Raw genomic sequence first — 14,035 nt, 5'->3', positions numbered from 1 at the left:
TCTCCAAATTTTTATCATGTTTGCTATTTGCCAGGCACTGTTCTAGGTAGTTGGGATTCCACAGTGAGCAAGACAAATCCTTGCAGAGGAGGCAGACCGTAAACAAATAGACAAGTAGGTATAAGACAATGTTGGGTGGGAAATTCAGAGGAAGCGGCTAGAGAGTGATGAGGGAAGGTCTCTCTGAGAACTTCATTGGAGGAGACCTGCGTGAAGCGAGGCAGCAGATCACGTGAACATTTGGAGGCAGAACAGCCCTGGAGCAGAAACAGCAAGTGCAAAGGCACAGATGGAGGAACACAGTGATTGGGTGTGCTGTGAGAGAAAGGAACGCCCAGTGGCCTGCTGTGGTGGAGGGCAGAGACTGAGGTCGGCAAGGCCAGATCCTCAAGGGCCAGGTAAGCCCGGTGTGAAGGGAAGACGCTACAGAAGTATGAGCAGGCTGGTAACACCACCAGACTTAAGTTTTTAAAGCATCATTCTTGCAACATCATACATATCCTAGTTATCCTGGCTATAAGTCTGATTCTCTTCTAGTATCTATCTCCCTCTCTACCTTACTCTTACTGCTTTACCTCCTTCCCCCAATCCCTCTTTTGCATTCCTTCATCCCCATCCCACCCTTCCCATTTCCCTGAGGAGGCTTTCATCCACTCCTTGGTTGCCTGCACCTTCAACCTGTGCTTCCTTATCTGTGCCTTCCCCTTGCGGGGTGCTGTCTCGACTCCCTGTATATTAGAATCTGGCCCACACAGACAAATTTCATCAGATTCTCAGTGTGGGGAGGTGTGAGCCTCAAGATCATTTTTCAAAAAGCACCCCAGGTGATTCTAATGTACTGCCAGAGTTTAAATGTACAACCTTGTGATTATACTAAAACCCACTGTTTATACACTTTGGATAGAATAGCCAGAAGCAGCAGCTATGTACAGTGGGGGAGGCTTAGAGACATTGAGAGGAAAGGAATTTTCTTGTTTGTCTGTTTTTTGCTTATTATTATAGAAATAATGAAACTGCTCTAATAACGATTAAAGTGATGAACACACAACTATGTGATTATACCAAATATCATTGACTGCACACTTTGGATGAATTATATGCTTTATTAATATGTATCAATAAAATTGGCTTATTAAAAAAAAATCACCCCAGATATTCTAAAACATGCTCAAGGCTCTCCCAGCCTGAAAAAATAAAACTCACTTAGTATTGTGTTTTCTTTCTCTGTCTTCTGTCAGAGTTCCTGCAGGAGTCATCTAGTCCAGTGCTTCTCAGTGTGCTCACAGATCGCCTGAGCACCTTGCAATACTGCCGAGCGTGAATCAGGAGGTCGAGCTGGGTCCCAAGGGTCTTCATTTCTAACAAGCTCCCAGGTGATGTCGATGCAGCTGGACCACTCTTGAAGCAGCAAGGGGCTAGACGCCTGGTCTTCACTCCCTCACCTCCAATTCACTTTTTAACTCAATGGTAGCGTGGCTTCACCCCACTGCTCCTCTGAAATCCATCCCAGCAAGGTGACCAGTGGCCTGTGGGTTACTCCTTCTCTGGGGCAGCGTGTGTAATGGGTAAGAGGACAGACTCCAAAGCCAGACAGCCTGGGCTCCAAATGCAACCCTCCCACTGACTAGCTGGGTGACTGTTCTGTGCCTCAGTCTCCTCATCTTGTAGAGAGGATGGCGATGATAATACCTTTTTCACATGGTTGTTGTGAGAACTGAGTTTCTACACTTAGAGCCATCGGAACTGTGCCTGGCACACAGGCTTCTTAAGCGCTGGCGTTTATCATCTTACAGGACCTCGCAGGAGTATTTGATTCCATGGACGTCTGCATGCTACAATTTTCTCCTCCCTCCGTTTACAGAACACACCCGCTCTTAGTTCTCTGCCTACCTCTGGATGCTGCTGCCTCTCACCTTCCCGGATATTGGTGTTTCCCGGGGTTCTGGTTTAGGCCCTCTGATTTTTCTCAACTCCCCGGGGCCATCTTGCCCAGCCTTTGGAGTTAGTCACTATTTATGTGCGGAAATCTACTGAATCTGGAGCTTCAGCTCAGGTCTTTCTCTCAGTTCCGTCTCCAAAGATCCAACTGACTGTTACATAGGCCCACGTGGATTAATTTATTCATTTCACACATTTTAATGGCCATAATTTCCACCCACTTAAGTCTCTGTCTGCCTGGAAAAATTAGCCCTTTTAGGTAACTCTTGGCACCCCAAATCCCTACTACCCAAGGCATAAGCAGTCTTACTTTCCCCCTCACTGGGCAAAGTAGTGCTTATACCTGTCCTATAAGAAGAGAGAGAAAAAGTGGGGTGAGGGCCCTCCCTAGAGGGACAAGGCACCTGACAAGGCACACTTGTCTGTGGGAGTATGGGGCACTCCTGCCTTCTTTTAGACCCTTAGTTTATAACTTTCCCCAGTTAATCCTGTTCCTTAATCCATACCATGTGAAGCAGTAAAATTCACTCTGATCCACTTTGTGTGACACAAGTGATTATCTTAATCGAAAAGAAAAAGGAGGAGGAGGTAGAGAAGGAAAGAGAAAGAAAGTTTATTTTCCCACTGTAAAAATAATACCTGCTCATGGTATACATATCGTTATTAGATCAGCTCTGCAGCCTGATTCAAGACATTGAAAAAAAGAAAGTAATGCCTGCTTGTAGTCTCTTTTGAGCTATTCTGCACTTGAACACCCTTCCTGTTTGGGAGAATTCCCACTGTGTGAATCTTGAGAACTGCCCAGCTGAATAGCAATACCTGCCATCCTCCACCACCAATTCACGTCCACCTGGACCTTAGGATGTGCCCTTTTGGAAATAGGGTCTCTGCAGATGAGTGCATATGGGATTAAGGTGGGCCCTAAATCCAATGTCGGTGTCTGCATGAGAAGAGGAAAGGACACAGTCAGGCAGAGATTGAAGTGCTGCAGCTACAAGCCAAGGAATGCGAGGATTGCTGCAGCCACCAGAAACTGGGAGAGGCAAGGAAGGATTCTTCCCTAGAGTCTTCAGAGGGTGCCTGGCTCTGCTGACACTGATTTTGGACTTCTAGCCTCCAGAACTGTGAGAGAATAAATTTCTCTTGTTTGAAGTGATCCAATTTGTAGTGCTTTGTTACAGTAATCACAGGAAACTAATATACTAGCCAAGAGCCAGGCCATCCTTATCCCTGCCCTCTGGCAGCTAGAACGTGGTCACTTGATTGGTGTTGGTAAGTCAGATGATCCTGTCCAGAAATTTGAAACTTCAGAGCCCCATGCAAAGACACTAGGGCAGTTAGAGTGCTGTGGAGGCAGCACAGGCAGGGGGAGCCTTGCAGCAGTGTGACCATGCATGCCCAGGGGCAGTGCCAATGGCCGTCTCCTGTGGTTGGCCCTTCGGCTGAGTGTTCTCCTGCTGAGCTTTCCTTGGATTCCAGCATTCCCGAAGATTCTGGGAACTGCCTAGGTCTTTCCAATAAATCCTTTTCTGCTCAAGGTAGCCAGAGTCAATTTTATTATTTATGGTCAAGATTCCTAATTTATAGGATGATTGTTATAGAAATAATGGAAAATTACAAAAATTAGAAGGAAGGAAAAAACACTCATTGCCCTATATTCAGAAAAGAAAAATAGCTATGAACAATTTCTTCCAGTCATTTACCATATACCTATTTTAATAAAATTGCAATTATATAAAGTTGTATACCCCAAAATGATTTTAAAATTGTTTATTATTTAAAAGGTGACATATATTCATTGTAGGAAATTTGAGAATACCAAAAAAAAGCCACAACCTAGAGATAAGTACTGTTGATAATTTGATGCATTTCCTGAAAGCTTTTCTCTTCATTTTTACATAGCTGAGAATACACTGATTATTTCACATTCTATGCATATTTAACTGAGAAACTTTCACAATTTCCAGATAAAAGATGATATAAAGAGGTGCTAGAGATGGAACATAATCTTCCATTTGCATGGTGTATTATTCTTTACCAATTAAAAAGCCTTAATAGATTCAGGGCTTTAAAGATATAGAAAATCGTTATGCAAGTTTCCTGGAGATGAAAATGCATATAATGCTGCTCCATTATTGGCAAGTGCTGAAACACAATAGGAGTCGTTATTGTGTTTAGTGTTCTCAAATATGGCAAAGGCTCCACGAGAATTGTAGAATGAATTACAGACCTTGAGAAACACCTTTCCAGGAATTGGGAAAGGAGCAGAAAAGAAAAGAAACAGCTGACAATGTGGTGCATGAGATTTGACTCTTAGTTCGTACCCCTCAGTCGTTTTGTGACCCCTGGACAAGTTACTTTAAACTTTCTGGGTCTCATTTCCTCATCCATAAAACAAGGAATATTTCACTAGTAATCCCTAGTTTCTCTCAGATTTTTGTTTCTAATTTTAAAATAGAGGTGGCAATAAAAATAAAACCTATTTATACCAAGCGGATTAAATGAGAAAATAAAGTGCTCAACTCTACTGCTGAGCAGCAGGATATATACATGACAGAATTGAACTACATCAATGAGTTTGAAAAGACCTATAAGTCTTTTATAGCACAGCTTCCCAATTCCTAAACTATTCCTTTTTTATTAAAATGTTTAATGAAATAAAGCATATGTTCAGAAAAGTGCCCAAATCGTAAGTGCAGAGTGCTGTTACAAAGGGAACGTGCCTATAAAATCTCCACTAAGATCAAGAAACAAAGCATGACTGGCACCCCAGAAATCTCTCACAGCCTCCCTCAGTCGTTACCCCTAACAAAGTAATCATTATGCTGACTTCCAACACCATAGATTAGTTTTGCCTGATTTTTTAAAACTTTCTGTAAATCAAGTCATGCTATATGTACTCTTTTGTGTTGAGCTCCACATTATGCTTATGAAATTCAACCATGTCATGTGCAATAGTGTTACTGGATTTTGTCTAGGTTCTTGATTATGAAATTGCAAATTCTTGAAATGAATTTCAAGAGCATGTCGGGTGAGTTAGGCCAGTAAATATGGAAGGACGAGAAATGGGAGAAAATAACAGATCGTGGGTCCCAGGTGAAGAGGAAAGGGCTGATAAGTGGTGAAAAGGACTGATTTACAGACTACAATTTCCCATTATAGATTATAAATGCCCAGGTTTTACTTGGGTATTGATCCATGCAGGGAAGAAGGTGGCCAGAATCAGGGTCTAAAGGCGAGAGTGAGAATTTAGGCCTTGACCTGCTTTTCAAACTAATTATTCCACCCCTTTGCTAGTGGTATAGGAGGAGTCCCAGCTGTTTACTGTTTTGATTGATTACCCTACCCATCGATCCCCCATGAAGGCACACTGATAAAGTCCTTGCAGAATATCTGGGGCTTCTCCTGGCTTCAGGAGGAAATCTTATTCTGAATGGCAGAATCACCAAGAGGGTCTTCCAGCAGCCATCTTGGGGTTATTGTTGTCCACATGGACTCTCTGCCAGGTTCCAGATCCATCTGTTGATTCCCTATCTTACTAGCTGGCTTCAGGAGTAGTAGTTTTGTTTTGTTTTGTTTTTCATTCGCACAGCTGAATAGTATTCTACTCTATGGTTATATCATGATGAATATATGTATTATTGCTTAATAAGAGACAGAGTTTCTGTTTTGGGTGGTGACAAAGTTTTGGTCATGGTTGCTGATGATGACAGCACAACATTGTAAATGTAATTAATGCCACTGAATTGTAACTTAAAAATGATTTAACATTTATGACCTCACTGACCTGAAGTTATTAGAATAAGCAAACTCAAACTCATAGAGTCAGAATCTAGAATATAGGTTACCAGGGAAGTGGGTGGGGGTAAGGAATAGGGAGTTAAGGCTTAAAATGTACAGAGTTTCTACTGGAGACAACGGAAAAGTTCTGGTAATGGATGATGGTGATGGTAGCACAACATTGTGAACATAATTTTAACAGCACTGAATAATATATTTGAATGTGGTTAAAAGGGTATATGCAATAAGGAAGGATGGTCCAACAATGAGCCCTTGATGCCAATGACTACGTTCGTGGGCCTGTGGGCCTGAAATAAGAACTAGGCCTAGAGCTGCAGGGTGCCTAAGAGTTACCTCCTGAGAGCCTCCATGTTGCTCAAATGTGGCCAGTTTTGAAGCCAAACTCAGCATGTAAGTGCACTGCTTTCCCCCAGCATGGGACATGAATTCCGGGAATGAGCCTCCCTGGCACCGAGGGATTACTACCAAGTACCAGCTAATGATGTGGCTGGAGAACGACCTTGAACAAAAGGGTCGACTCAGACCAGCAGAATATCTCAGCCTACATGTAATATCAGGAGTTAAAAATGCTTTTTGACCCTAAATAAAAGGTGGAAATGGAAAGGACAAATGAGTTTATATGGCTATGAGTCTCCAAAAAAGAGCCGGGAGGTCATCAGAGGGGTCGCCCTTATGCACACCTCAGCAGAGTCCCAGAGACAGCTAAAGTAGATATAACCCCAGGTATTGGTTCTTCTGAGGGCTACAGAGACCCACAGGTTCTATGGTCATGGCAGATGGGCTTCAGTGCCATGTCAGTTGGCCCTACTTTGGAGTTTGTGGTCCTGAGTGTGATGGAGTTGGACTCAGGTGTGATCTTTGTTCACAAGCCTCTCCTGTCACTTTTACCAGACTTGTGGTTGGCGCTGGGGTTTAGCGTATACCCAGGGGACCTGAATCTCTGGACTGTCCATGTGATAGCCAGGCTCTGAGCCTCAACCGACTTGCAACTCCTACCCTCTGGTTTATTGGACTTAACCCAGTCAGCTAACAGGGAGGTGAAGAAGGTCAACCAACACACCAGAGAGCAAAGAGTGCCTACAACTGCAAACAGGAGAATTACATCCATCATCCAAGTGGAATTGAAGCACCCTCTCGATACAGAGGTGGAGTGGACATAACCATTCCAGGGGCCAAGAATGGAGGAATAGAGTATAGGTTAGAGTGGACTTACTGATACTCTATTCTGGAACTAATGTAATTAGTAATGGAAGTATGTGTAGCACTGAGATGGAGAAAGTGGCCATGGTAGCTGCTGAGGGTAGGAATGGGAAGAAGAGACGTGATGTGGGGGCATTTTCAGGACTTGGAGGTGTCCTGGGTGGTACTGCAGGGATAGTTACTGGACATTGTATGTCCTCCCATGGACCACTGGGTGGACTGGGGGAGAGTGTAAACTATAATGTGGACCATTGACCATGTGGTGCAGCAGTGCTCAGAGATGTATTCACCAAATGCAATGAATGTCCCATGATGATGGAGGAGGTTGTGGTTATGGGAGGAGTGAGGTGAGGGGGGTGGGGGGTAATATGGGGACCTCATATTTTTTTAATGTAACATTAAAAATAAATTAATTAATTAATTAAAAAATAAATTAGGCTTTTGACATTTTTAAAAGGGTATATGTACGTTACTAGAATAAAAAATTTTTTAAAAATCCGTGGAACTACACAACACAATGAACCCTAAATTAAACCATAGATATAGTTAATAGTATAATCATAAAAATGTCCTTTCAGTAATTGTAACAAATGTTACATACCAGTATACACTGTTAATAATAGGATGTTATGTGGAAATCCTATATTTTATGCATGATTGCTCTGTAAACCCACAACTTCCCTAATAAAAATTTGTTTTGAGGTACTGGGGCTAGGGAGATTGAACCCAGGACCTTGTATGCAGGAAGCTGGCATTCAACCACTGAGCCACATTGGCTCCCTGAGTTGGTTTTTCGTTTGTTTGCTTGTTGTTTCGCTTATCGTTTTCAGGGGCACCGGGAATCGGGGATCAAACCCAGGACCTCCCATGTGGGAAGCAGGCACTCAACCACTTAAGCCACATCCACGTCCCTAAATTTTTAAAAAATGAATTTATAGGTGGTTCATTTCCAGATAGGCCTAATCTTTTTAATTATGGCCTATTTTTTGTTTTATACAATAAATTTATTTTATCTCTTTAAAAAGTGATTAAAATGGCAAATGTTATATATAATATGTTATCCCAACTTAAAAATGATGTCTTTATAGTAAGGTTTTTAATAATGTATTAACTTTCTTTAACAAAGTTCAGTACAGGACTATTTAGGTTTACTATTGCTTTTTGTGTCAGTTTTGAAAGTTGTATTTTTTAAATGAATTTTTCCATTTCATCTAAACTGTCAAATTTATTGACATAAAGTTTCCCATAATATCTTCTTATTCTCTTTCTCATGTCTATAGGATATATGTGCTATTCCCTTTATTTATTCCTAATGTAACTTTTGTGACATCTTTGTTTTTATAGAGAAGTATATCAGTTTTATTTGTCATTTCAAAGAGCCTAACTTTGGTTTTGTTGTACATCTTTTTTCTATTTCATTAATTTCTGGTTCTATTCCTTTCCTTCTAGTTCAGTTGGGCTTAATTTCCCTTCTTTTTCTAGTTTCTTGCTCCATAGAGAGGTGGAGTCCTCTTCCGCCAGTCTGTGTCAATGAAGTTGGTGAAAAGCTGTGACCTACATCATGCATCCTTACCAGTTTTCCTCTCCCCATCTCTGCTACCACTCTCAGTGCTTTACTTTAAGCTGCTTCACCTTTCAGGATGCCGAGTACAAACCCCTGGCTCCCCTATTTTCTCTCCTTTCATTTTCTTAGAGTTTCAAGCCTACGTAGTTGTAGGAGGGTGAAAGCAAGGAGGGCAGGAATTTGAGAACACTGCTCTGACTCCCTCAAAAAGAAGCACATACACTGCAAAGTGGCAGTTGTAAAATTTTCTAGCTGTTAAAGATTTGGGGTCTCTGGACAGCAGGAGAAATAAGTGTATTTTGGTGAGTGGATTGCTGCATTTCCTACTTGAAAAGGGCAATTAATTGTTTTACTTTTCAGGTTCTGGATTGATTGTCAGTTTTGATTTTGAGAATTGTTTTTGCATTTTTGTGTTTTTCTTGTGAGAAGTACAGAAGGCTATAATAGAGGCTGTTCTCCAGATACCACTTAAAACAATATATCTCTCAGAATGATCTTTCTAAAATGAAATTCTGGCCATGTCTTACCCTACTTAATGAGCTTTATTTATTTATTTATTTTTTTCTTAATGAGCTTTAGCAATCTCAGTGTCTATTGAGTAGAGACCAAACTCCCAGCTTGGCTTATGAGACTCTTTTTAACAAAGCCCCTGGCTGAATTTCTGGCCATATTAAACTACTTGCAGTTCCCCCCTTTCTTTCTTTCTTTTTCTTTTTTTAGGAAGTACTGGGGATTCAACCCAGGACCACATACATGCAAAGCAGGCGCTGCACCACTGAGCTACACCTGCTCCACAGAACTATTTCCTGTGCATCTCTTTGGAGGTTTCAGTAATGGTTTGTTGATTGCATAGTGTGGCTCCTTCTTGGCTAAGAGTTACTATCGAATGTGATTCTGGTAGTACTAAGACCAACACATATATTGAAAAGTTCCATTTATTCCCATAAAACCTGTTGTCCCCTGCAAGCTATGCCCCTGTATACATACATCTGAAGACAAGGAGCTCCTGGTGTGTCAAGCATTGCTTTCCATCCCTCACCCTGTGTAGCCAGATTCCTCTCTTCCATCCTCTGGGCCCAGCTCTGTTTAATATCCCCAGCCTGTTGCACTGAGGTGAGAGAGCACTGTTCCTATTAGTGGAAAGAGCCTGGCATTGGAAGTCAACCGTCTTGGAATCAAATCCTGCCTCTGTGCTTGCTCTGTAATCTTATGCAAGTCACCAAACCTCTCTGTAAGGTGGTTGTGAGAATGAAATGAGTCAAGATAAATAAAGTACCAAGTCCAGTGCTTGGCACATAATAGGTGCTCAAAGAATGATTTACAATTACTAAAGTAGATAAATTTTCACCACAAATGCAAACCTTCATCCCAAATTATCCTTGTTTATGATTTATTTTCCACAGCAAGCTAGGACATCCTTGAGGACAGCGATGTCCAATTTTTATGTGTCCAAGTGTCCAGCCCAAGGCCTGCAGACAAGAGGCTACAGTGAGCGTTTACTGATTTAAGCAATGAATGGAGGAAGGGATCACCTCCTGCTGACCTGATGGGGAAGACAGTGCATGTGCACCCACATAAAGAGTCACTCCCCCATTCACCCGAAAAAAGACACACACACACACAAATCACTCCTACAGTTCAGTGGTTCCTCAAAAAGTTAAATATAGAATTACCATATGCCCTGCAATTCCTCTTCTAGGTACATACCCCCAAATAATTGAAAGCAGAAACTTGAGCAGATACTTGTACACCAATGTTCATAGCAACATTATTCACAATAGCCAAAAGATGGAAACAACCCAGGTATCCATCAACAGATGACTGGATAAACAAAACGTGGTATTTCCATACAATGGAATATATTCAACCATGAAAAGGAATAAAGTTCTGATTCCTCTTCCAACACGGATGTACCTTGAAGACATTATGCTGAATGAAATAAACCAGAACAAAAGGACTGAAATACCTAGAAAAAGCAAATTCGTAGAGAGAGAAAGTAGATTAGTGGTTACCAGGGGCTGGATTGGGTTTAGGGAATGGGGAGTTGATGCTTAAATTGTATAGTTTCTATTTGGGTCGATTGTAAAGTTTTGGTAATGAATGGTGGTGATGGAGGCACAACATTGTGAATGTAATTAACAGCACTGTGAAGGTGGTTCAAAGGGGAAATTTTAGGTCATACTTATGTTACTAGAGTAAACATTAAAAAAAATACACAGGGCTGTACAACACAGAGAATCCAATTGTAAACAATGGACTGTAGTTAATTGTACAATTATAAAATGTTCCTTCAGGAATTATAACAGATGTACCACATTAAAGGAAGGTGTTAATAATAGGTGGTAAATGGGAACTCTGTATTTTATGCATGCTATTTCTGTAAACCCACAACTTCTCCAATTTAAAAAAAAACCCACACATATGAAATACTATATACAGCATGTTGAAGATTGAATCATTTCCCCCCACAAAAGGCATCTTTAGGTCCCAACATCTGGTCCTGTGGGTGTGAACATATTTGTAAAAAGGGCCTTTGAGGACGTTACTATTTAAGGTGTGCCCAAACTGGAGGTTTTATAGAGGTCCCAGAGAGAGAAGCCAGAGAGAGAAGCTAGAATGTGAAAGTCAAAAGAGAAGAAAAGAAAGACACTGCCACGTGCATTGCCAAGTGACAGAAGAACTAAGGGACCCCATAGATTGCCAGCCAGTCAGAAGCAGTCTGGGAAGAAGCAAGCCTTCTAGGCTCTGAAACTGAGCCGATAAATTCCTGTCCTTAAGCCAATCCATTGTATGGTATTTGTTTTAGCAGCTGGAAAATGAAAACACCCCTACTAAAATAGATAAAATTTAAATTGTGACTGAGTCAAGTGGTGGTGAAGATACAGAGTAACTAGAACTCTCAGTCAATGCTAGTAGGATTGTAAATAGTATAACCACATTGGAAAACTGTTTCTTTAAAATGTTAAACATGAATCTACCAATACACACCTAGGTATTTACTCAAGAAAAATGAAAGCACACTGCACAAAGACTTATATGTGAATATTCACAGTACCTTTAGATGCAATAGCCAAAATCTGGAAATAAAACAAATGTCCATCGAACAACTAACCGGATTAAGAAATTATGGTATTTCCATAGAATGGAATACTTCTCAGCAGTGGAAGGAAAGAATTGCTGTTACACACAGTAGCATGTATAGGTCTCCAAATATGCCAAGGGGGAAAGAGGACAAAAGAGTACATTCTGCATGATTCCATTCATATACAATTCTAGAAAATACAAGAATCCATATATGATGGAAAGCAGATTAGTAATTGTGTGAGGACAATGTGGAGAAAGGAATGAATTACAAAAGGGCATGAAGAGACTTTTGAGGGTGATAGGATTGCTCATTATTTTCATTGTACTGATGGTTTCAGGGGTATAGACATATCAAAACTCAACAAATGGAATACTTTACCTTTGTGCTATTTATTGTGAATATTGCAATAAAGCTATAAAAGTAATGTATAGCTCATAGAATTAATGTTAGGATAAAGTAAGTTTAAAAAGAGCTCATAAAACACTGTTATTCAGGTAGTTTATAAACACTGTAAACATTAGCTGCTATTACTGTTATATAACAATTGAAAAAATTACTTAGATATTTAATTCAATGTTTAAAGCACCTATGATATACTTAGCTTCTTCCTCTTATGTTTTTAACACAATTGCACCTCTCCTTTAAACTCAGCTTCAAATTTCTCTTTCCTTATTCCTACATCGCTGATCTAGTGATTCTTCCTTCCACTTCTGGACAGCCTTCTCCTATATATAGTGAATTAATTTTAACCTACACAGTCATTTAACAGAAGTGCTAACAGGTAGATAGCCTATGAATATACAAAGCCTAGAACCTGGAAACCTAGAGGCAAAGTGCTTTGACGAATGATTACGAACTCAGACTCTGAAGCAAGAATTAATGAGTCTGTACGGTCCGCTTACTGTCTGGGCAAGAAGGGCAATGTTTCAGCCTATGTCTCAGTTTACTTATCGATAAGAAGGGTAGAGTAATAGGACCTAACTCAAAAGGTTGTTCTGAGGATTGAGTTAATACATGTAAAGTGTTTGGACATATACGTGGACAAACTCTATAGAGATAGTGACTGTTACTGCCATTGCATTGCGCCACCACTACACCTAAAATAAGCCCGCGCTTATAAGGTGGGCGGAGCGCTGGAACCAGGCTGGGAAGTCAAGAAAGGCATTTGGAGCAGGAATAGAATTCCATAAGCAATTAGTAGAAGAATAGAATAAAGATACATGGGAAAGGGGAAAAGAGTGGCTGTGAAGTGTGATCCTGAGAGGCAGGCCCAGGGGAGTCCCAGGGGCCCAGACGGGCCGGGGATGGGATCAGGGTCCCAGGGCCAGGGAATCCTGAGGGTTGGCTTAAAATGAGGGAAGCACCTGCCCCCACGCCACCATTTGCTGATGGGTCTAGGAGTCAAAACCTGCTCCCTGGAGAGGCCCTGGAGAGCTCAGAGAGGGCAGCCAAACGCAGCTGCTCCCAAGGCCCTGGGTGCGGGGTAGAGGGCTGCTGCCTTTCCTGGGCCCCCAGCACTGCCCTGGCTGAGGCCGTGGGTGAGAGAGGACCTTCCCGGAGCAGGGTGTGGGGGTGGGCCCAGCAGAGCTGGAGCCACATGGGTGCAGGGGAGTGGCCCAGGCAGGCTCTGATGCTTTCGCCTTCTCTTTGCCACCAACTCAGCAGGCGAAGCAATTTCTGCGTGAGAAAAAATAAGCAGAAAATTTGAGCTAGTTGAGAAACCTATTTCTCGAAGTCACAGAGCAGAGCCAGGGGAGGCCGAGGCGCAGCAGAGGCCGGCAGGCCTTGCGGTGAGATAAGCACGACAGGCTTCTCTCCCTGCCGTGAGCAGACCGTAGGACAGCTGCTTCCACCTTCCGCCAGCTCTGGGCAAATGTCTCCTGATACCAGCTGCTCCTTTGTCTTACGTGAGGGTGGCCTGTCCAGGGTCAAGTGGCTTCCAATAAATTGACCCAGAACCTTTTGTCCCAGGGTTTCCCCGAGAGGCAGCCTCCTGCTTTGGGCTTGTCTGGGCTTTTCATAATGTAGGCCCTGCTCTTTCTCTGGGGCTTCAGGCCCAGTGGGCAGCAATGCCCCTCGCATCTCATTTCCACCCCTGCCCGTGCACAGGCTGGCTCGCGCTCTCTCACCTCCACCCCCGCCCCTAGAGAGCCCCCACTCCCTCCCTCCAGCATGCCGCCCCCTGCAAACTCACCTTGACCCCTCTAAGCATTGCTGTTGATAGGAAAAGGAAGCTTTTGGAATGTCAGAAACATGAACTTTCCCAACAAAACCTGGTTCTTTAGTCTTTCTTTATTGCTTGCCCAGGGCATCATGATTTAAGTGGAATTAAAAATGTATCACCTCATGATATGGAAAGTTCTCCAGGACTGTTAAATTGAAAAAGCAAGATATAGAACAAAGTATAAAGTGTGCCACCTTAGTGTAAAAAAGGGAGATAAGAATAT

The sequence above is a fragment of the Dasypus novemcinctus genome, chromosome 3, assembly GCF_030445035.2.
Source record: "Dasypus novemcinctus isolate mDasNov1 chromosome 3, mDasNov1.1.hap2, whole genome shotgun sequence".
Lineage (NCBI taxonomy): Eukaryota > Metazoa > Chordata > Mammalia > Cingulata > Dasypodidae > Dasypus > Dasypus novemcinctus.
The sequence above is the reverse complement of the archived record's forward strand: the minus strand, read 5'-3'. Positions refer to the sequence as shown.